The following is a 23,682-nucleotide window of genomic DNA, read 5'->3' on the forward strand; positions in this document are numbered from 1 at the left end:
TGGAGCGATGGCGTGGGCCAGGACGCCAGACAGCTTTTAGGGATATCGAATTGGTGGACCTCGGCGCAAAACCGGGATGTCTGGAGTTCCTTATTAAGGCAGGCCTAGACCGGATACCGGTTGTTGCGCCGTTGATGATGATGAAACTTTTAACTATTGGGTAATAGTGTTTCCAGGTTTGAAAGATAATACCATTATATAGTTGCAAGAGCGCATTAAGCCTTCTTCAAATGTGAAAGCCCTCCTCCATTACTACTGAAGAAATCACCTGTTTCCGCAGATTTGTATCGATGAAACGAATTAATCCAACTTAATCCGCCTAATGATATAATTTGGTATGCTATTGGTTGCCTATGGTCTACAATCTATATTTGGATACTGTGTAGGGAGGATATCGCAACCACTATGAACCTCTAAGTCTGCATGAAACCTCCTTATCAATGAAGGGAGGATCACCTTGCAAGATCGGGGCCTAGCACTTCTGTTGGCTCAGAGTAGATCAGGGCGAAGGAAATTCAAACACCAACTATACTGGGTAGGTGCATGAGGTTTACAGAAGTCTTGCCGTTCAGCAGTTTCCAAGGACGGATGACCCCTTCATAGTGCTACAAATTTATTTGTGAACTGCAACTTAGAAGAGGATGTGATATACTGCACGCCCCAATTCATGTGAAAGTGGGATGTAAATTCTTAAGGACATTCTATAATTCTGACGAGGATTACCTATAAAGTGAAGGCGCTGCAATACGAAAAGCCCATATATGCAAACGATGGTCGTTTAGGGGCAACTTATTTGAACTTTTAACCTCTTTCTTAGTTAATTGTATATCAGTCTCGGTTTCTCAAGACACATGACTGTTTAGGTATAGAAAACTTGGACGTGGTGAAAAAACATGAAACCGTTATACTTGAACCGTCCGGTTTCTGGTTTCCTGATTTGTTTTAGCTTTTCTCCAAAGCATGGATTGGAATAATTGAAGGTACCCACCCGGTATTTTTTATCATGGCGACTCTAGTTCTTCTTTTTCGGGTGTGACATTTTTATCGGGTAAAACTTTGCTCCAGATCGTGGCGGGATATTTTGAATTCGCTATTCAAGGTATCAAGCTGTTGTTTCGACCGAACTTTAGGTTGTTTTCCATCGACCTCGGTGGTGCCGATCTTATCACTTACCGCTTTCGTACATGGTCCTAATGGTCGACACTACTGATCGAACACAACATCTTGGTCTTTTGCAAGGTATTTAAGAGAGGAAGGTGGTGATAATACAAGTAGTATTATGGAAAATATGTTCATTGTGTACAACAGCAACCAAATAGGAGGGAAATTTTAATATTCATGGGATTGCCCTTCGTTCACCTTTTGGAGCGTTGGCGTTGTCATGCTAATGGTGTGCTATCATATCCGCTTCAATAATTCACTGCGGTAGAGTAAAGGGTATTATCTCTTCGCTTCCGGGAGCTTAGATGGTCAATACCGTTGCTTTCTGTGTTTTCATAAGTTTGGTTTCATTTCCACCTTTGGTGTTGTTGAGTGAGTTAGTTCTTACAATGATTATTGATTGCAGTATTCCACCATCTGTTACTGCGGTTTTCCGATCGATAAGTAATATATTGTCTTTATTGTTATTACAGTCTAAGTATATTTTGGACATGCAGATTGACAAGTCGATGAAGATTTCTCCCACTGTCCTTAATGCCCAGTTTATGGTTAGGATATTTTTTTAGTGAGCTACTGGGGTAGAAGCCACTACTTTATTTGATTCCCGCTTTGCAGTTCGCTTTCATTATTTCCAATCCAAATATCAGGATTGATAGATAACTAGCGGCAGACCTCAAGGGGTGCGTAGGCCTCTTTATTGTTTCCTCAGTACTGGTTATAAGTGTGACCACTTTGTCTTCTTTGTTTAAATTTCGCCATGAGTCAGTGTGATCATTGTTTTTTCTTTCAACAAATATTTAGTGGTTGGCACAGCAATGAATTGAATTTAATTATTATTTTATTTTGAATACTTAATAAACGACCAATTAACTAGTACGGGAACGTTAGTATCGTAAAAGCGACGGTATGCTGGCCTTCCTCTTTGCATGTGGCCAAACTTCTACCCCATGACAACCGCTTTTTCGCCGAAATGACAATTGAGGTCGTACGCAAAGATGATATAATGTTCGGCAGGCACGTCACGCATTATTGCAACGACACTTTAAGGGAGTCATCCCGTGTAAATGTCGTTTTTTTCGTTTTTTTTTAGAATTTTTTGTGAAGAACTGGATAAAGATAAAAATACGAACGAAATACGAAATACGCCCAGCCCGATGGCATAGTTCATTATTGAAATACAGAGCAATTTATACACCTATCTCCAAAAAAATGCTCCAAAAATCTGCTGCCACGTTGGAGGGTGCTGCGGTCATTTTAACGAAAAAAAGTAAATGCCATTTTAGCGTACAGACTTAACTACAATTCGCAAACTAGGATTATATCGCAATTGTCCTAGTTTGCGGACCGTAGAAATATGTTCTGAATAAGTCGTGAAAATTTCAAAGAATTTCGTTGGATAGACTTTTAGCTATGGTGGCAGTCGATTTTCAGTATTCAGTTTCGAGAAAAACGCCATTTAAAAAGTACACCTAGTTCATAAAACTTAGGTTTCTTCAAGAAGCACATATACAGCCTTGGCTTTAATTCTTGTCCTTTTAACGAAGTCATTCGGACCGATAAATACGAGCTTTATTGCGGCGATCGACATAAATCTGGCATGTGACTTATTACGTATTTAACACTATAATTTCCGAACGACTCCGAATATCAAAAAATCACTTTGCCCATATATTCTACACTATATCTAGATGCAATTGATGTAAAAAAAAATCGATTCCGCGGATTTGACATACGGGATGGCCCCCTTAAACATGATGTTAACTTTTAAATGACATGTAAAAATGATGGGCCTAATTATGGAAAATTTAGGAATATTATGCATTAAATGAAAGAAAATGCGGGTTTTATATCCAGCAAATTCACTTAAATACGACAATTCTAGGGGTTTGGCACATTAAATTTGCATTATTGGCATTTAATAATACCAAAATTAGATAAAAAATCAATTTTGTAATTTATTTAAAATTTAAATGGTTGTATTTTCGAACGGATCTTTGCAATTGAAAATATATCCATTTCTAAAAAATATAGAATAGTTTTTCGAAAATGGTATCAAATCTGGGCTTAAATCATTGAGGGAGTGGGAAAATGTGACTTTTTTGGAAGGTCAAGCTTTTTGACGCTTTTCATGAATAAACGATATAACTCTGTAACGGACAAATTTTCCTCAAACATATGGTAATATCCACCATTAAAATGTATACCATTGTAAACGGGACACCTTGCATATTAATATACCAACTATTATGTTTTGCGTTTTGTCTTTTCAAGTTTGGGTTAGGTAGCCTGAAGGGATTCTTGAAATTAGCGACCACGTTCTATCCTCCATACTTCCTTCTTTATAACTGATGGTAAAATTGACATCTTCTTCGGAATGCAGGAAGTGGAGACAACTTTCATGTGGCTATATTTTACGACCCCTTTGCAATATATGGGAACCTTCACTTGAAGGGTAGAATAATAACATTTACTACATATTTGTGGGTTCATTGCTCCAGCCTTTTCATTCAATTTCGTTTCAACAGATGTAATCGTTTCCAGGAAAAGTAGCATCAACAGACAGACAGACAGACAGATAGGCAGTGCATCGGTAGTGGATTACTTAGTCGCCTTTGAAGCTAACGCTACAAGCAGTCCTGAGAAAGAGAAGGCCTGTTGCAGTAACACGGAAAGATGTCCCACAAGTTGGCTATTCGCGAGTTCGAAGTGTGGTGGGGAGATATCATAGGAGCTAGTGCTAGACCTATTTAGGAGGAGCTTGATGATCCTGTGATCTCCCCGGATTATAAAATCGGTGAATTATGGAAACTAGTGGAGTTCCCAGAAAACGAGTCATACATATGAAAACCAAAGCAGGGGAGTATTGTCCGAATATGAAGGAATTTTCCTCCGCTCTGATTGGAGGCGAAAGAATCTATTATATACCTAGTCGGAAAACCGGTGGCTGAACGCTTCAGGTATTTCTTATGTAAGCATATTTGAAAAGGCATTTGTCCCATTTCCCATTTCGTAATGTTTATGCATTTAGTTTCTCAGTCACTTTAGTAGTTTTAGAACGCAATCAATTTCCACAAAAGAGGCAACTTTGACCTATTATAATTTTGTTATGTCTATATTACTGCCGATTCAAGGATAAATTTAAGGGGGGTTCCCGGCCGATTTCCAAAAAATATACTTATAATAAATATGGTAATATACCACTATTAACCTTATTTAAACAGGTATCGGTATAGAGAATATTTTGAGGCTGGTATTCAGGTGTGGATCACCATACTTTCGTTCAAATTTTTGGGCTGGGCAGTTTCTGAGAACGGGTCTTTGAAGTAACCGATTTTTTCGGACCCCGCACTCCTCCTCTTTCCAACTAATCTCAAAACTATCATTGGCTTCGGAAAATAAAGATACGAGACCACATGACTATATTCGGTGAAAAAAAAATTTGCATGTTTGGGGACCCCCATAAACTCAATTTGGAACTATAATATGTTACCCACTGAATGCGAGGGGATTAATAGGCCGCAACCTTCAAGTTTCGTACCAATATGGGTAACCCCCATTGATGCAACCTTTCTGAGATAATAAATGTGACAGACAAATAGACTGTAAAGCGATTTTAATAAGGCTTTTACTCAAAACCTTAAAATTGAGGTTGGTATACCGTTTGTGATTGATAGACTCCAAAACCGTTCAGCCAATCGCCATAAATATTGGTATATATGTACATGTATGTATTTTGTAATGAAGGAGGTTTTTACTTTATATAAGTCGCCGCAACTCGCGACTGGAGGGTTCTATACCGTTCACCTGGTCGCAATGGTAATTGGTCTATATATGTATTTTTGAATGGAGAATAATTTTCGACCAGTAATCATGACAAATAATGATTGTGACTGGTGGGAAGCTAAATTCAGAAAATTATTGAAAATGCCATCCAAATCGAGTATTGGAAGATTAACCAGACTTTGACGGCAACTGCCAGTAAGTAGGGCTGCTGAAATATCTGAGGAATGACACTTACGACTGGAAACAGAAGAGATTTGAGGCTCTACTGGATAATGAAAAGAAGAATACTAGATCAGAGAAATCAATTTCCAAGATTGCGAGAGAGCGCGGTCATCAAACAATTTTCTAAATCTAAATAGTACGGCGTCATGGCAGGAGTACTGTAGGGATTAGTGCTGGGTCCTCTCTTCCTGAAAGTAATGTACAATGGGATCCTCGTCTTTTCGATGGCAAAGTAAGCCGCGATAATCGGCTTTGTGGATGGCTCCCATACTATCATTTCATTATTATTCATTACCGGTAATTAAAAAACCGGGGGATGATGATTGACGCACCTGAACTATGTATGCTTTTGTGAAAGAGGCAAATACATACATATCGCTAGTACTGATGGTGCTTAATAATAAAAGTTCTAGAAGCAGCAGCCGATTATTCGTACGAGGAAGTATCACCGTATGCGAGCAATCGGAGAAGGATAATCGTGATGTACTGCTTAGTGGCGCTAAGGACGTGCAGGACTTTCCGACGCCCAATGTAGACCATATAAAATCACAAACGAACCCTGTCAGAAGTGTTACACAAATGTATATATGTGTATAATTTGTTCGTATTTCATCTCGACGCATATAACATCCTCGCTTTATGATTTTTTGGGGCGAGATTATTATTAATTTAAAATATAATGAACTTTCTTAAACCAGCTGATAATGGTAAAAGTTTGTATTTTAGAGACAAACCTTAAATAATATAAAGACGTCATCTTAATTAACTTCTAACGAAATCTTCTGTTTAGATGATTTATGCATAGTATGATTTGATTTTCCAACAAAAGATTATGTTATGTGATAATTAGAATGAAGGAGAAGTTAGATTGGAATTTCTGATTTCTATTTACCAGCAGGAAGAAAATTTTGCACAAAAAGTTGAAGCGAGCGATATATGAAATTCTATTGAAAAAAATGTTCGATTGTGGAACTAAACTGCTAAATTGTAAGGCTGATTTCTATTCTCGTATGTAACGTGAATGAAAACATTTGAGGCAGATTAAGGTCTACGATGAGATGCTAGTAAATGGAAAAAGTAATTTTTTGACCTAGATTTGATGTCAAATTACTTTCTGCAAATACCGTATTTCATCCTATATCTTTGGCAACCTATGAAATCAGTAATCGGTTATTCCATAGGTAATCCTATTATAAGCCCGTCGGTAAAATGTATATAAGCATTCAACTTTGGATTAGTAGTCAAAGATTGTAGGCGGGTAGTCGATAAATTGTCGACTATCAAATGGATGCGTACATTCAGCTAGAAATAACCAAAAATATGGGTCAGAATCTTTCAATAATAATACTACGTCAGAATTATTTATGGGACAACTTAGTATTTGCGATAGGAAGAAGGAAAGTAGTATTTAGGCTTGAGGTTGACATGATTCTTTATACGGTACTCACAAATTAGTATTCTCACCATGTAGATAGGTTTCTGGTATCTTCGGCCTCCAAGTGGCCTCGAGATACAGTGTGCCCAAAAATCTGAATTTGAATCGATTTTCAGATTCATTGCTTTTAATACTGTGGGCTCGAATAGAACAATTTGCACTGATCCAAATTTCTATGCTCTTAAAATTTACTTACGTTGTATAGCCTGATACGTGTTGCAGTGATTTATTACAACATCCGTGTAGTATATGAATGTTATTCGAGTAGTTAGGTAGGTTAGTCTGTCTTTGATTGAACTGCTTCTGCTTCTCCTCTTTAAATTTGAATAGTCAAGCAGCCCTTGGATTGTGAAAGAACTATGTGGGCTTCTCGAAGCTTGGAATCGGATTAAATATGTAGTACACGCGGAGGAGACGTACTTAACAATTTGAGAATCGAAGTAAACCGACGGGTTATGATCTCTTTACCATTTCAATATCCCTTTGTTTGTAGGATAAAAATAAACAAAAAAAAAAAAAAAAATCGGAATCGCTCCCGTAGTTGAAAAATTATTCCAATAATAGGCACAGGAACACAACATAACAGGAAAGAGGAGGAGAATCCTAAGAGTTTTTCCAACGTGGATCAGGCATACCCTTCTTTCCCGTTCAGCAATGTAAAAATGTTTTTGGTGATCTCAATTCATAAATGGGAAGCGACCAGGTAGATAGAGGAATAACTGCATCATAATCATCAATGGCGCAACAACCGATATCCTGTCTAGGCCTGCCTTAATAAGGAACTCCACACATCCCGGTTTTGTGCAGAGGTCCACCAACTCGATATCCTTAAAAGCTGCCTGGCATCCTGGCCTACCCCATCGTTCCATCTCAGGCAGGCTCTGCCTCGTCTTCTTTTTCTACCATAAATATTGCCCTTATAGACTTTTTGGGCTGGATCGTCCTCATCAACACACACACAGCATGACCCGCAAAGTGCAACCAATTGGGCCGGATTTTATCGATAAGCTGACCGTCATGGTATCGCTCATAGATTTCGTAGTTATGTAGACCACGAAGTCATCCATCCTTCTTCTCTCGAGCACGGTCAAGAGTTCGCAATTCTTCTTGCTAAGAACCCAAGTCTATGAGGAATACATGAGGACTGGCAAAATCGTTGTCTGGTACAGTAAGAGTTTTGACCCTATATTGAGGCTTTGCGAGCGGAGCAGTTTTTGTATGCTGAAATAGGCTTTGTTATCTGCCAAAAAACGTGCGCGGATTTCATCCTCGATTGTAATTTTCGACCAGGAGGCATTTTCAACAGTTTCAAAGTTATAGTGTCTTATCTTTATTCTTCCCATTTGACCAGTGTGGTTTGCTGGTGTTGGCTGGTTGGTTTTTGGTGCTGACGTCGCTACCATAGATTTTGTCTTGCCTTCATTGATGTGAAGCTCAAGATCTCGCGCCGCCTACTCGATCTGGATGAAGGCAGTTTGTACGTTTTCCCATGATGTAGATATTATTAGATCATAGGCCAGTAGTTGAGTGGACTTAAAGAGGATGGTGCCTCTCGCATTTACGTTAGCATCACGGATCACTTTTGAAGGGCCGGGTTGAAGAGGACGGATGACAAGGCATCCCCTTGTCTTAGACCATTGCTGATGTAAAGTGGTCTCGAGAGTGCTGTTTTTATCTGGCCTCGCACATTGGTCAGGGTCAGCCCAGTCAGTCTTATCAATTTCGTCGGGTTACCGAATTCTCTCGTGGCCGTGTACAGTTTTACCCTAGCAATGCTATTATAGGTGACCTTAAAGTCGATGAAAAGATGGTGCAACTGATGTTCATATTCCAACAGTTTTTCTATCGCTTGCCGCAGAGAGAAAATAAAGAATTCTCCTAGAGTGATGCCTCTTTGGTGTGGGCCAATTATATTCTGGGTGTTTGAGGGTATCTTGACTACCAAGATAGCGGAGGATATTTTATAGATGATACTTAGCAACGTGATACCTCTATAATCGCTGCCCTGCGTGATATCTCTCTTCCTATATATGAGAGAGATAATGCCTCGTTGCCAGTCGTCAGGCATTGATTCGCTATCCCACACCTTGAGCATCGATAGATGAACCGCTTGATGTAATTGGCCGCCTCCTTATTTGACCAATTCGGCTGTAATTCCATCGGTTCCTGGCGACTTATGAATTATAAGCCGATGAATTGCACGAACTGTTTCTTTTATACTTGATGGTGGCAGTATTTGTCCGTCGTTGGCGTGACCTCCAACTCGCCGATGTTCTGGTTGTTCAGAAGTTCATCAAGGTAAGGTAAGGTAAGGTACTAAACTCATCGCTCCAATCTGCGCATTCTGTCAGAAATCAGATTTCCTCTGGAGCCAACGTATTGCCTGAATACGGACTGTGTCCTTGGCTGTTAAAATCCCGAAGTGTGATGTTGATATCATATCTGGGACAGGCTTCGAGGGTTCGTTCTACTGCCTCGTAGAAGGTATCCTTCTCCGACTCTGCAGTCTCCTCTGTAGAGGCGTGATTGTTAATGAGGCTTCTATATTCTTTGTGTAAACAAAAAACCTTATTAAAATCGGTTTACTGTCTGCCTGTCTGTCCGTCACACGCATTTTTCTCGGAGACGGTTGTAGCGATTGGCACTAAATTTAGTAGGAAGGTGGGAACTGTGAACGCTCACGCATAGAGTGAGTTACATCCTCTTATGTCGAATGTAAGGGGGTTTTTTTCATCAAATATAGTCATGTAGGGTATCATGAAAGGTCTCGGTTAGTACTTTCCGAAGCCGATCTTAGTTTGGACATTTGCTGAAAAGGTGGGGAGTGCGGGGGGTTCAAAGTGATCATTTTTTTAACGAACCCATTCTCAGAAACTACCCTACCGAAAATTTGAAAAAATTAGGAGGCTGCCACTATATAGTGTCTAGGCTCCGAAGTACCCTCCATACCGATACCTATCCAAATAAAGTTAATAATAGTACTTTACTATTATTTTTAGTAATTGATAGGAAACCCCCCTTAAATTCACTCTAGAATCTCAAAATTTTGCAGCAATGTAGGCTTCAGCATAGAGCATGATCCTGGTGAAAATCTCACTATCACTAACAAGGTTACACTAGGTCAAAACTGTCGCTCCTCTGCAAATTCAAGACTATGAATGTCAGTATCACTTGAAAGTGGATATTTTCACATAATATATGCATATTTTACGTGCTACATGCTAATGGAACAAATGCACACCCAAATCTCTTTATAAAAAAAATACACAAAACCTTTCATACCTGAAGCGTCTAGCTTTCAATTAAAAGTGATGCGATATTTTGCTTACAACTCCGCCATTTTAAAAATTATAATCGTGGTTCGCGCGACCCAGGCAAGCATACATAATAAAAAGGTCCTTTGAATTTTGGTACTAGATTACTGGATCTGCTTCCTACCAACCACCTATCTTTTTGGAAGAGTCTAAATTGGCCATAAAAGAACAAATGCAAACCTTTATCAAATTCGTTAATTATACATTTTATGTCATAATCCAATATGAAAAGATATGAAAAGATTAAAAACGTTACGTTTTTCTTTATTACCAAACAAAAATTCTAAAAAAACGGTTGAAATATCGAGCGCCACATGGGAAACTCCCTTAAGGGAATTATCCCGTTTGTCAACAACAGATCTAGCGTAAAATATTTGGACAAAGTGGTTTTCGATATTCTTAGTCATTCGTAAATTACAGTATTAAACAGGTAAGGTGTCATATGTCAGGTTTATGACGATCGCCGTTATGAAGCGCGAATTTACCGATCCAACGGCACCCGAATGAACCAAGCAGCCAAGGCTTCACATGTCTGCTTTGAAGAAACTGAATGTTTATGGGTCCGGTATAGCAAATTAATGACCAGTTACAATTTTATGGTTAATAATGACATTTTAATGTTTAAATAGACTTTTCTGGGACCCGTATGTTGAAAGTGGGGTGCTGCCATAGCTCAAAATCTATCCAACGAAATATTTTGAAATTTGCATGACTTATTCAGAATATATTTCTACGATTCGCAAACTAATCTAATCTAACTGCGAACTCTGAATACTTTAGGCAGTTTCAGTTTCAAATAAGACGCTTACCCTTGTGGCCGCGCTAGCCAGGGTGGACATTCCTCCTGGACTACTAGTGGGATCAAGACATGGACTCAATTTTAAAAATAGATACCCCAACGATAGAGGAACAGGGGGTGATGCCAGGCGCATCATCGGAGGACGAGCTGCTGGTGTCCAGCCAGGAGATAGTAGCCGTCTAGAGCAGCACACTCGGCGCCAGCCGTAGCACCGCTGTGCTGAAACCAACCGCAGGGATCTCCCGGAGCGAGGCGGAAAACGGACTATTGGTTTCCACCCTGGAATCTACTGCCTTCAAGCTGGGTGTACCAAGTACTAGACATAGTACTCCTAACGTGAAACATCGGCGGATCCCTCAAAAGTAACGACCGATGAGAATGTCGGTCACCGGAAACCGACTAAGAAGCGAAGTTTCATTGATGTCCTGATCAAGAGCCAGTACCGGATGGCCATTTATATTCACAGCAAGGTCACTAAGAGGAGGAGGAGGAGGAGGCTGGTACTGTTTACGAGCGGGATGAAAAAGTTCTCGCTAAATACCAGGCGATTTTTAAGGAATACAACAGCCAACGCTTGGCAGGCGAATAGTAGGCGAAGCCTATGGCTCTGAAACGCAACAGTTCTCAAAGATTTGGTTCCTCTCAGGTGGTCCGTGAGTTCCACGTTAAAGCTTGAGTGGATCAATTCTCCAGGGTTTCTCGGTTCTTGCGTCGCTAAGATCAGTGACGCCTGATTGAGCGTAAAGCTCAATGTCGTCCCCTACGACGAGATTCCCAGGAGACCGGCCTCTCGCATCTGGTTGTCAAAGATCCGCATAGATAAAGATAAGCTCGTCTAATTCCTGCGACTTCAAAGCCCCGCGATTCCCATGGACGACTAAGTTGTTATCCAGGATTAAGAACCCCAGGAAAACTTTTCTATTCTGTAGAAAAGGAAAGTGTCTGGAGGCACTGGAAAATGTCGACTATAAAGTACGGTTCGGAGTCAGGAACGCAAAGGTAACAGTATTCCGATCTGCAAAATCGAACGACGACTTAGATCCAATCAACGCAGCCAACGAGTTGTTGGAGGAGATGAAGATCGACGGTCCAGCAAGGACCGACGAACCCCTCACGCAAGCAGATCATGCTGAGGGTAACGCGGATAAATCTGCAGCACTCAAAGTGCGCCTCGGCTAATCTGCTAGTCTTCCTCTAAGTCTCGCATTAATACAAGAGCCTTGGATCGGAGGCGACCGAACCATCAAAGAGCTCAAAGCATATATTTTAATTTATTCCACTCATACAACCTGTTGATTGGTTGACACGCCAATGCAAGGCATACGCTTTTTGGCAATTCTTTGATTTTATTATTGCTTCAAACCTATCGGTGTAACAGGGGTGGTACACCAACCTTCCACTTTCCCCGGTCGGTAAACTGTGACGGTTGGGAGGAGGTCTTCGATATCACCATAATGACCGACAATGGGATTCTTAGGGTAGAGAACTGGAGATTGTCAGACTAGGGATTCTTTTCAAATCACAGTTGGATACTTTCCAGTCCAGATCTCGCCGCTGAGGTCTCCAAAGTCCTCAGAGACCCTAGGAGGATTGACACGACAGGCGAACTGGAGTCAAAGGCCAGGCTCTGGAAAAGGCATTCGATTCCGCCTTTAAAGTCTTGTGCCCTACTAAGTACAGCAAGAAGACACTGATACGGTGGTGGAATAAAGACTTCTCCTGCCTCAGGAAGCTGACGAACAAATCCGCGACGTTCAGCAAAATTCTGTCCAAGGAACATAAGAACCCATCCTTTCTTAAAAGTCGGAAGGCTCCAAAACGGAATTTTCTGGTGAAACCTTGCAGCTATTGGTTCAGACGCACTTTTTCGACAGCGAGGAGGGCGGTAAGTCAGAGCCTTCCTTGGAGGGTTTGCGGCCACCCCAGCCGAGTGGGACTATCAAATCGGTAATTCTCCTTTCTTCTTCTTTTTCTCCAGCCTTTGTTCCGTTCAAAACCGGGGTCGGCTCGTCATGATCGGTTTCACCATTTGACTCTATCGAATGCCTGATATGGGTGCAATCTCGAGGCTTTTAAATCCCCATCCAGCGTATCAAGTCACCGTTGTTTCGGCCTGCCTTTTGGTCTTTTAAGATCGACTTCGATGCTCAGACCAATCCTAGCAAGTAAATTTTCGTTAGCACGAATTGCGTGACCATACCATCGAAGATGCCTCTCACGCAAATTGCGATCGCGGATATCTTCATTTCAGATGTGATCAAAACGTGCCACGCCACTAGTCCAACGCAACATCTTCGTCCTAATTACCGCAAGGCGCCGTTCACTGTCTTTTATAGTCGGCCAACACTCAGAACCATAGAGAGCGACATTGCGGTAAATTTTAGATTTGAGACGTTCGTCGATCGCAAAGAACATCAGTTATGGAATGCCATTTCATCCAGGTTACGTGAATGGGTGAAGCACAAAATATCATCTGCATAAAGCAGTGTGTAGAGCGCTGGACGTTGGATATCCCGTGTGACGGTGTGATGAACACGAACAGAGATTCGAAGCGATTTTGATACATCCGCCATACTTCGAACTTTACTTTTCACATGGTGGTAGAGCAATTGAACCCCGTGCACGACTTCTTCTGCCACTAAGTGTTGTCGTAAAGTATACCAGATGAGTTGGTGTGGCACACGGTGAAACGCTTTCCCTAGATCCAGAAATGCAATGTAAAAAAGGCGATGCTTCTCACGGTGTTTCTCGGTGAGTAACCGCGCAGCGTGTATTGCGTCAGTAGTTCCGCAGTTTTTGATAAATCTGCTTTGATTCACGGTTATTTCAACGATTTTGAGAATACGGTTGTCAAGAATGCGTTCAAAAATCTTCAAGGTATGGGAAAGTAACCGGATCGGATGGTAATTGGAACATTCTGCTGGACTACCTTTCTTTTTTCATATTGAAATAGTGGTACTTTCTTGCCATTCAGATAGTGTTCTTCGTTCCTGAATAATCCGATTAAAGAATTCACTATGTTGGTCCCAGCTCTTCGCTTTGAAGAGGTTAGATGCGATGTCGTCAGGTCCTGTGGCTTTCCCCCATTTCATTCGTTTTATTGCCCTCGACTTCAGTTGCGCTGACAGTTAAGCCCATTGGTGTTTAACGTAGGTACCTGTCGTGGAGACTTAATCCTACGGTCCTTATTAGACATGGATTGATTTTGTGACCACAATCAGAGCCCCGCTGAGACAAGCAACAACGGTACCAGTCTATACCAAGTGCATGGGTTAGCATTCATACTGGTGGATGCAAGAATTACCTAAATCTCTACCGAACTATGGAGTACGGCACCCGTGTTGATACGCAACACCACGTCGAGGCCTGAAGGTCTCTTCTCGCTTGAGCATAACCACAACCACTATGAAACTCCCACTATGGGGGCCAACCACAAATAAACGAGCTGTCCTCACATACAACAGGAGTTCACCCAAAGTATGAGAGTCCGGGGGCTTTCCCGGTTCCCATGGTACCAGTATACCCCTGGTAAGGTTTCGTGACCAATTTGCCACTTGAGATGAGTCTCCGTGCAGACTCGGGTCTGATCGCCCTAATTAGGCCTTTGGAGCATTCGCTTACTGCATTACGGCCGGCAAACCAAAGTGAGTACAGCGTCTCCCGGTGCCACCACTATGGGGGTTCTCCTCGGCCACTTGGTTTTGGTTTGGCCGTCAGGGTTGCCGCCCCATCTTCCTCATCGCCACCTCTGAGCACCAGCTGTGCTAACAGGTGGAACTGGTCCAAATGTCAACAATGATTGTGGAGGTGGAGGATGAGCAAATTCTTCAGTTGAAATCTTCTCGAAGTATTTTCACCATTTATCCGTTGCGGCTCGACGGTTGGTAAGCAAAGTACCGTTCTTGCCATTAGCGCAACAGAAGCGTTCGATATCCTGTGTACGTTCGTTACGGATTTTAGTAAGTCGATACAGATCTCTCTCGTCATCCCGAATGTCGTAAAGATTTTTGTAATGGTTCGCTCGGGTGACAGCGACTGGTTTCTTTGCTTCCCGTTTGGCATTCTCATAAATTTGCCAATTAGCAGGCGTTTCATCGTCGAGAAATTTGTAGTAGTGGCGTTTCTTTTCACGGACCTTCATTTCAACATCATCATTCCAAAGCCAAGTATTTCGGCTGATATACCGCTTACCTGGTTTGATGATCGTGTCTTTCGTTTGGTTCCATGATTCCACATTCGTAATGGCTGGTAATCGTTTGAGTGAGATCGTTTCTTCTTTCTTTTCACGGAATCGCCACCATTTAATACGCGACGGGCCAGTGCGTTCCTCATGCTGTTTTATCGGTGCCTTAATTCGTAGGACGACAATCAACGGTGAGGTGCGATGGTCTCATAGGGAACGGCTTTGCAATCAGTGACACTGGTAAAATGTCGGCGTCTTATGAGAATATAGTCGATTTGCGTTTTACTGTTTCCACTATAAAATGCAGGAAGATGAGACAATCATTTGATGAACCATGTATTCATAAGTACAAGGTCATGGGTGCTCGCAAAATTTATAATACGCTCGCCACCCTCAATTCGCGTTACAAACCCCTTTCCCCCATGGCACCTGTTACCGTCTGCCTTTTCACCCACATGTCCATTAAGGTCGCCGGCAATAATAATAAAGTCGTCAGCAGGCACGTGACAAGTCTTTTCATCGAGAAGTTGCCAGAAGGCATCTTTCTCGGCATCAGGTCGACCTGTCTGTGGTGCTTACGCTGTGAAGAAGTGAATAGTGCGATCAACTGATATAATGGTGAGCTTCATCAGCCGATCATCAAATCGTTTGACTTCTTTAATGGCATCACGGAAACCCTCTGAGATGGCAATGTGAACACCATATTGAGTGTCTGGGCTACCAAAATAGAGAAGTTTATAACCATTTTTACCGCGTTCGCGTTCAATGTCGCAGCTTTTAGCACCATAACAGCGGCTTTCTTGCAGAGTGCAGATATCAATGCGCCTTTTCCGAAGAGCTCTTGCGAGTTCCTCGGTCTTTCAGTTAGGGTACCAACATTTAGCGTGTAGATACGTATTTGTTTTGTTCGGTTTGTGCGGGCTAACTTGCTTACGTCCTGATGCCGTCCATGCGTCAAGAACCCTTGCCGATTTCTCGACAGGACCGGGGCCCGTCATGCCGCGTCGAGTGGGGTGACGTCCTAACATTTTTCCGAGGCTTGTGACTCAATCCGATCATCATGTTTGTAACGAGATTGTATGCATTTTCTTGGTTGGCCTGTCATGGGACCTGTCACCAAGAGAGATCAGGTAGGATTTATCATAGTGACATAACTCCAACTATACTCTACTATCAAATCGGTAATTACCGAGGATAAGATCAGCTGGGCTATAAATAGTTTCTCCGCACATAAATTTCTGGGCCCAGATGGCATAATGCCAGTCGTGTTACAGAAGCAGCAGGAAAGGGTTGTGCGCGGTTTGTTAAGATTTGTCGGAGCTGTATCTCTTTCGGATACGTACCACAGTCCTGGAGACGCGTACGAGTGGTTTTCATACCGAAAGCGGGCAGGCGTGGCCATGAGTTCGCGAAGGAGTTTTGACCAATCGCCTCAACTCTTTCATGCTGAAGACCCTAGAGCGCGCCCTGGACATCCACTTAAGAGCGATTACGAAGAGATCGCATTTCTCTAAGTCCCAGCATGCCTACCTCAAAGGAAAATGCATAGAAACCGCTCCCCACGAGATAATTGGCATAGTTGAGCGGTCTCTGAAGTACAGCTAGTATACCCTGCCTTCTTGGATATAGAGGGAACTTTCAACAACTTTAGTACCAATGCCATCAAGGAAGCCTTGAATGAAAAAAGATTGGTTCTTTCCTCCAATGTAAAGTATCTGGGTGTAATCCTCGATCCAAAACTAAAGTGGAGATTGAACATGGAACTGAGGGTTAAGAAGGTCTGTACAGCCTTCTATGTCTGTAAGAGAACCTTTGAAAAGAAATAGGGATGTGCACCGCTGTGGTGCATCCAATCTTAATGTACGGCCCTATTGTATGGTGGCAGACTTTGAGCAAAAAATACAGTAGAACGAAGCTCAATATGATTCAAAAACTGCTTGTTCAGGTGCTACCGGGGCTCTGTAGTTCTCCCGGTAGGTGTTCTGCATCTCCTCGCCGAATACCTTCACATGAAATATGTTGTAGTGTGCAGTGCCGTCAGACTACGTGAAGTCCTAAGGCCACAGCAGCATGCTAGACGAAGTACCTCGAGAAATCTCGGCATGTTGCAAGTTTTGATGGCGTGTTGCAAGGTTATGACACAGTCTTCTTTACCGATGGATCAAAGGTGGTCTGTGGAGTCGGCGTGGGAGTTTTCTCGAATACACACAGGTTATCCGAGTCGTATGGTCTGCCAGGTTTTGCCAGTATATACTACCATAATGCGACTGCCAGTGGAGTCAGCACAGAAGTTGTTGGCCACGGTCAAGGTTCGGATTGGATGGGTTGTTTGCCGGCTAAGGGAACAGATCTATTTAAAGAGGTGCTTCAAATGCCTAATGTTTGGGCACTTCGCAAAGTCATGCACTAGCGGTACCGATCGGTCCGATCGATGTCGAAGGTGTGGGGAGACAGGACATATTGCCATGGAGTGCAATAAGGATCCCAAATGCATTTTGCGCGAAGGAAAGGGGACGGGATAACGGCCACATTGCCGGAAGTGGCAAATGCCCGGAGTTTATGAAGGCGTTAACTGCAGTGAAAAAATGAGGTTAATACAAATAATCCTCAATCATTGCAGGGTCGCACAAGATTTGCTTGCGCAGATTACTTACGAATCCGCGATGAAGATTGCTATGGTTAATGAACCGTACAGAAATCTTGACGGTGGTGTATGGGTCACAGATTCGTCTGGTGGAGCGGCGATATGGGCGAGCGGTCGTCAAGCCATACAATGTAGCATGAGTCAGGTGGCTAGTGGTTTTGTTTTGGGCAAAATAAGCGGTATATTCGTATACAGCTGCTACGCTCCACCGAGCCTCATACTTCCTGAGTTTGAAGACGTATTAGACGATCTTGGTCGTGACGTAAGCGGACGAGGTCCAAAGGTTAGGGTCGGTGACTTTAATGCGTGGGCTATCGAGTGGGGCAGCAAAGTAGGAGACCCGCACCCTGGATACCGAAATCCAAAAGAACACCAGGATGGTCTGCAAAAGCGATGGATGAGCAAACATTAATGGAAGTGTGGCTACGCCTGCTTAGCAAAGCAGGCACCTCCTCGGATAGAGCTCTCCATGTTATACAGAGCATCTCTAAAGCATATAACGAGTCGATGCCTAGGACATGCTCATTCCCCACCAGAAGACCCAATTATTGGTGGAATAGTGAACTTGCCAGCCTTCGATCGATTTGCCACACAGCCAGACGAACGGCAATAGATACGATCGATCAAAAGGAGCATGCTTATAGGAAAGCTCGCAAGAACCTGAAGCTCGCCAACCGGCGGGGTAAAAGGGAATGTTTTAAGGAGCTCTGTTTGGAGGCGGATATAAACCCGTGGGGTAGCGCCTATAAAATCGTGACAGAACGATTCAGAGGCCGATCATCTCCGTAGATCTCGTGCCCTATGATCTTATTGAAAATAACCCAGGAGTTATTTCCCCAGCAAGAGAGAGTACTGATACCTTCCAGCGTTACCTGAATGTGACGCCGATTCCACCAGTCACCAGGGACGAGCTGCTAGAGGTCTGAAGTCTAATAGGCGACAGCAAAGCCCCGGGTCTTGACGGCATACCGAATAAGGCGCTCAAACTTGCCGTCAAATGTAGACCGGATATGTTCACGGAGCTGTTTGAAACGTGCATGTCTGGGGGTATCTTTCCTGTACCATGGAGGGAGAAGAAGCTGATGCTGCTGCCTAAGGCTGGCAAACCATCAGGGGAACCGTCGTTCTAGAGACCCATATGTCTTGAAGACACTATGGGGAAAATGTTGGAGCGTGTTATTCATAATATATTACTCCCAGTCGTCGAGAGCCAAGGGGGCGTTTCAGATAGGCAGTATGGGTTCCGTAAAGCTAGATCAACCATTGATGCCATCAAAATGGTTACTGGCTTGGTCGAAAATGTAATTCACGGAAGGAGTTGTACCAGCAAATATTGTGTGGGGGTGACCCTGGATGCATTTAACTCGGCTAACTGGAACCTTATACGAAAGTCTTTGGTGACGATTGGTGTTCCCAGCTATCTCACCGCTATTATCGATAGCTACTTGCAAGAGCGGACACTCTGGTATAATACCGATGATGGACCCAACGAGTACGTTGTCTCCGCGTAGGCTCTGTATTTGGCCCACTACTGTGGAACATCATGTATTATGATATACCAAACCCTCCGGTTCCTGCTGGGTGGTGGGGTGGGTTACGCCGATGATTGGAAGCGGTCCTCATCACTAAGCGCCGTAAAAGAAATTACGCCTGCATTAGAATTGGGAATCGTATCATCATTTCCAAGCAACAACAAAAAGCATCCAGCATGAGTATGGCTCTGGCAAGGATGACGCCGAGCGTAGGAGGACCGCGGCATACTTGCAGGCTGCTCATACGCAGTCCCAGTTTGGGGAAAGCGCTGCAGGTTTTAGGCAATGCATATAAACTGAGTGGGGTTTACCGAAGAACAGCCTTACGGGTGTTTTCTGCCTTCAGGACCGTTTCAGACGATGCAGCGTTTGTCATCTCGGAAGTGATGCCAATTGACATCCTGACAAACGAAATGATGAACATTTATAACACCAGGTCCATCTCTTCCTTATCGCTGGTAAAAAAAGATGAAGGGGAGAGGTCCATAAGCAGATGGTCAGAAAATGGTCCGCTCCGTGGTGTAATACCTAAAGGTAGTTGCATGGGTAGGGGAGGGGGGAGGTGGGGTTGGTTTTAGTGGGTAAAAATCCCACACTCTGGCGTGCCCCGGCCTTACCCAACCTCCTTAAAAAAAGGTTTCACCAGGGTATTCCAAGCGGAAGAACTGGCGATACTGGAAGTCTGTCGATGGCTGGAGCATGATCCAAGCCCCAAGCGTAGCATAGCCATTCTGAAAACAACCAAGCAGCCATTAAGGCCTTTTGCTCGGCGATAACATCCTCCTGACTGTTGGGGCAGTGCAGAGATGCGCTGAATAGTCTGGACGCTAAAGGTCACCCTCCTCTGGGTTCTGGGCATAGGAACATAGAGGGGAATGAGCGGGCTGATGGATTGGCCAGGCGGGCTCTGCTCTTGAGCGCCCTTCCACGGGTACATTCGGTGTCTCGTTGGTGGCTAACATGGCGAAGGCTCACCAGCTGTGCCAAGTCAAGGAGATTTGGCCCGCTTATAACATAGCCCAATCACGAGAGCACCTATGCTAGACCTCAGTCATTTTTGGGGACCTCAGAGGGATTTTTAGCTGCAGAGTTGAAGAGCTGCTTTCCTTCGTGAATGCTATGGGCTGTCTCTGAAGATCCGAGCTGGCTGGATTCTGCCTCCCTGCTCTCATAACAGCAGTCACGGTCTTAGGAGTTTGTGGCATCAAAATGGCGCATCACAGCGCTAATTTAGCTCCTCGGAGCAATCACTGATACCTACCTACCCATCTCTCAATATTATGCCACAAGCAGCTAGTTTTTGCTTTTATACTGTCACTACAACTTTGATGTGTGTGTCCTCAATGTGTACGGGTAAGTCCGAGAAAATAAGTATGTTTCTTGTTTAGTAGCACGGAATTTCTGTTAAGACATGTTCATAATATACATTGCATATCTATACCATAAAACGACTTATGTACTAAATCCAAGAGGAACCAGGGAAATTCTTACGGGAAATCAAGGCTGCTACCATTGTCACACAGCAACAACAAAGTGAGTTGATTATCGACAGGAGAAACTTCTCGACAGGAAAGTGAAGGTCAACTACGACGGGAACATCAGCGCGAAAGAAAGGAGGATTGCACACCAAAAGCTCTTCTTATTAAGCCAAACGAAGGGGATTGTTTGCGGTTCTTCGAGAAATCCGCAGCATCATCGAACCAGACGACGCTGGGTTAGACGCGAAGTCAATCTAAATAGACGGTATTCTTGTTGAACTTAGAAAGTAGTGGTTTCCAGTGGATTATCGCGGGAACATAAATGAAGGTGGAGGTAGTGGCAGATTCGGACAACCTGAATTTGGGATTTACATCTGTCGACTTCAGAGCACGAGATTCAACGGAATAATTAACATCTCATAAAAGTTCAAATTAGTACCGTAGTCTCCATACGATTTACTTTGCGCTAGTTTTCACAATAATGTTCATTTAACATGTATGTTAGCTGGGAACAAAGCAGGCTAGGTTTTTTGCCTTCATTGGTGCAGGAACTTATTTTGCTAGGATGATGAGATGTTTGACCGCCTGGATTCTGAATAACGAGTGGTGAACAATTAACGATGTTTTTCTTGGATTCACAGAATTATTTTACTTTTTCTCTACAATGTATGGCCCGGTTAAGGACAATCGTAATACTATGTATAAACTGATTTATCAGAGTCTTTTTTACAAATATGAATTGATCGCAAGATACACACAGACCAAAATTCATTACAATTTAATATCCTTTCTGATTAAAAGTGCCGGGAATTTTTAAATTAAATGAATCGCGCATTGCAGAACCAATTCTTTTAGGGTTTTTTAAGCTGGTAGCATCCTAACTGATGGTCATATCAATATTTAGCGTCATCATATCGGCCTAATGGAGATTGCTACCCACCTTGGCATGGCATATGTAGCCACTCAGCATATTGTTGCTGAAATTTTGCTTATGTGACGTGTCGCATCCCGGTTTGTCCCAACAGACCTGAATTTGGTGCAAAAACAACATCGAAAGACGGTTGCTGAAGACATGATTTCTGAACCGAATAATGATCCGGCCTTAATGAAACGTAGAATTACTAGTGAGAGAGTGCCATCATGTCAAGAACCATTCGAGTGTCATTTCGAAAATGAGTCGAAGCCGAATAAGGAGAATGCGAGGGGTCACCTAAAAGTCATTCCTTTGGCGGCTTGCCAGCGATGCATGCAGGAGTGGGTGGAATGCTGACATACGAATGTTGCTTCAGATAGATGTTATTTTGAAAAAGATAAAATAAATTTGCCTGAAAATGAGGTTGTTTTTATTTTATTTATAAATTTCCAGTAGTTTTTGATTTTGGGATATCTGTTTAGAAGTTCGGAACTTTGGGGTGGAAAGGATTCAAATCGTTGCTTCAATGTCGGATTTGACTCAGCTATGAATGAGTGTCTGAGCCTAATCGGTGAAATAATAATGAGTTAGCGCATTGTCAACCACATAACCTGCGCCGACCGTTACAGTCTCGAAATAAAATGATTTAACTTATTTGAAGTTTACAGTGGAATCCGGCACTATTAATTATTATTACAGGCGTAGTACCTAGCAAGATAAGGTCGTATACTTCATAAAGTCTACAATTACCATGCGAAAGGTATCGAAAAATGAACAATAAATTAAATTACTTCGTTTGTTGGCTAAACTTTCCATTTATATTCAAATTTTGCCTTAAAAATACTAGAACGACGGAAGGAAGTCGATGTGTACAAACGAATCTACTATAATTTGCGTTGGTTACATCTGCTTCAAGAAAATGGGTCAGTAGGTATAGGCAAGACGTGGCAAACCAGAGAGGGAATTCCATAAGGGCATCGATATCAAGAGCAAAAAGTATTGGATGGGGAGCGGATATTTTCTTTTATTCTCAGTTTTACTTCGCAACTGTTTTTGCAACTTTTCTCTGAAATTTTTCGTATTCTGATGGGATCCTAACGCACCATACATGTCAATTTTAGTACATGAAGTGCGAGGAACTGACATGTCCAAAAAGACCCGCTCAGAATATTCCCCTTACGGGCACTTTAGTATAGCTACACATGGGTGTTGGTAGACTTTCGCCATAATTTTTTAAAGCTTTTTGGGATAGTCCTTTTCTCGTGGTCAACTAAAATCATTATTTCCTTGCGAATGATGTGCTATTTATCAGAATAACTGAAATACATGAATTCCACCCCTCAGGGTAAGCAGGCAAATACAATATTTCCCCTTTGTGCAAAAGTAAAAATGCAAATTGAGAAACGTGAAAAGTTTTGGTGGAAACTAGTTGTTTTAAAAGACAGTGCCGTAGTTTATTGCATTGACTTTAAACATACGCAAGGCACTACACTATATGAAAGGGGGTTTCAGGAAGCGAATGGAGTACAGGACGGGCAAAGATCATTCTTTTCGTTGATAGACCCGGAATAACGTATGAAGTTGGAGTAGGACCTTTCGACGTTATATAAAACGCCTTCAAATCATATAATCCTTCATAAAAGGTAAACTTTCGGAGGCAATCATTGTAATTAGTGAATTGCTTGACAGACAGTTAAGCGACCAGCAAAGCTTTAGAATCGTTGGGAACATTCTTCAAGTAACCGAGTTAGGGAAGGGACGTATTGAACAGTAGCTGTGTTTTCCTGGAAATCTCTCTTTTGTAGGTTTCGGGTCACAGAGATGTAGAGGAAATTAGTAGACACCGGTGAACTGTCCAGTTGGGGTTCAATTTTTAGCACCCCACGGGCCTTTGACTGGTGCAGTCTATCAACGATGCTGCTAAGGACGGGTATATCCATACTTCTTGCCAGTTTCCAACTTCAGATAGTGCACGCTTATTTCTTCTACTAAATCGAGAAAATGATGGGACAATAGGGTATCATACTACCGAAGCTGCGGAGACAAGACAAGATCCTCATTCATTTTCTATGTGATTTCCCAGACAACTGACACTAGGTGAACCGTTCCTAAAGTACCCCGAGGAGATTTCAAACGGTAGAGTAAAGGAGTTGATAGTTTTGTGAGCTAGGTTGACTATAAATGAGCACCTTACAAATTCTATTTTCTTTTGGGCACT

General features: G+C 42.6%; 1 protein-coding gene across 1 annotated transcript in view; it reads right to left on the reverse strand.

Annotated features, from left to right (window-relative positions):
* Positions 1–23,682, reverse strand: part of LOC119652965 — a 106,042-nt gene that overhangs the window by 80,388 nt on the left and 1,972 nt on the right. The window lies entirely within an intron of this gene.

The sequence above is a fragment of the Hermetia illucens genome, chromosome 3 (assembly GCF_905115235.1).
Source record: "Hermetia illucens chromosome 3, iHerIll2.2.curated.20191125, whole genome shotgun sequence".
NCBI lineage: Eukaryota > Metazoa > Arthropoda > Insecta > Diptera > Stratiomyidae > Hermetia > Hermetia illucens.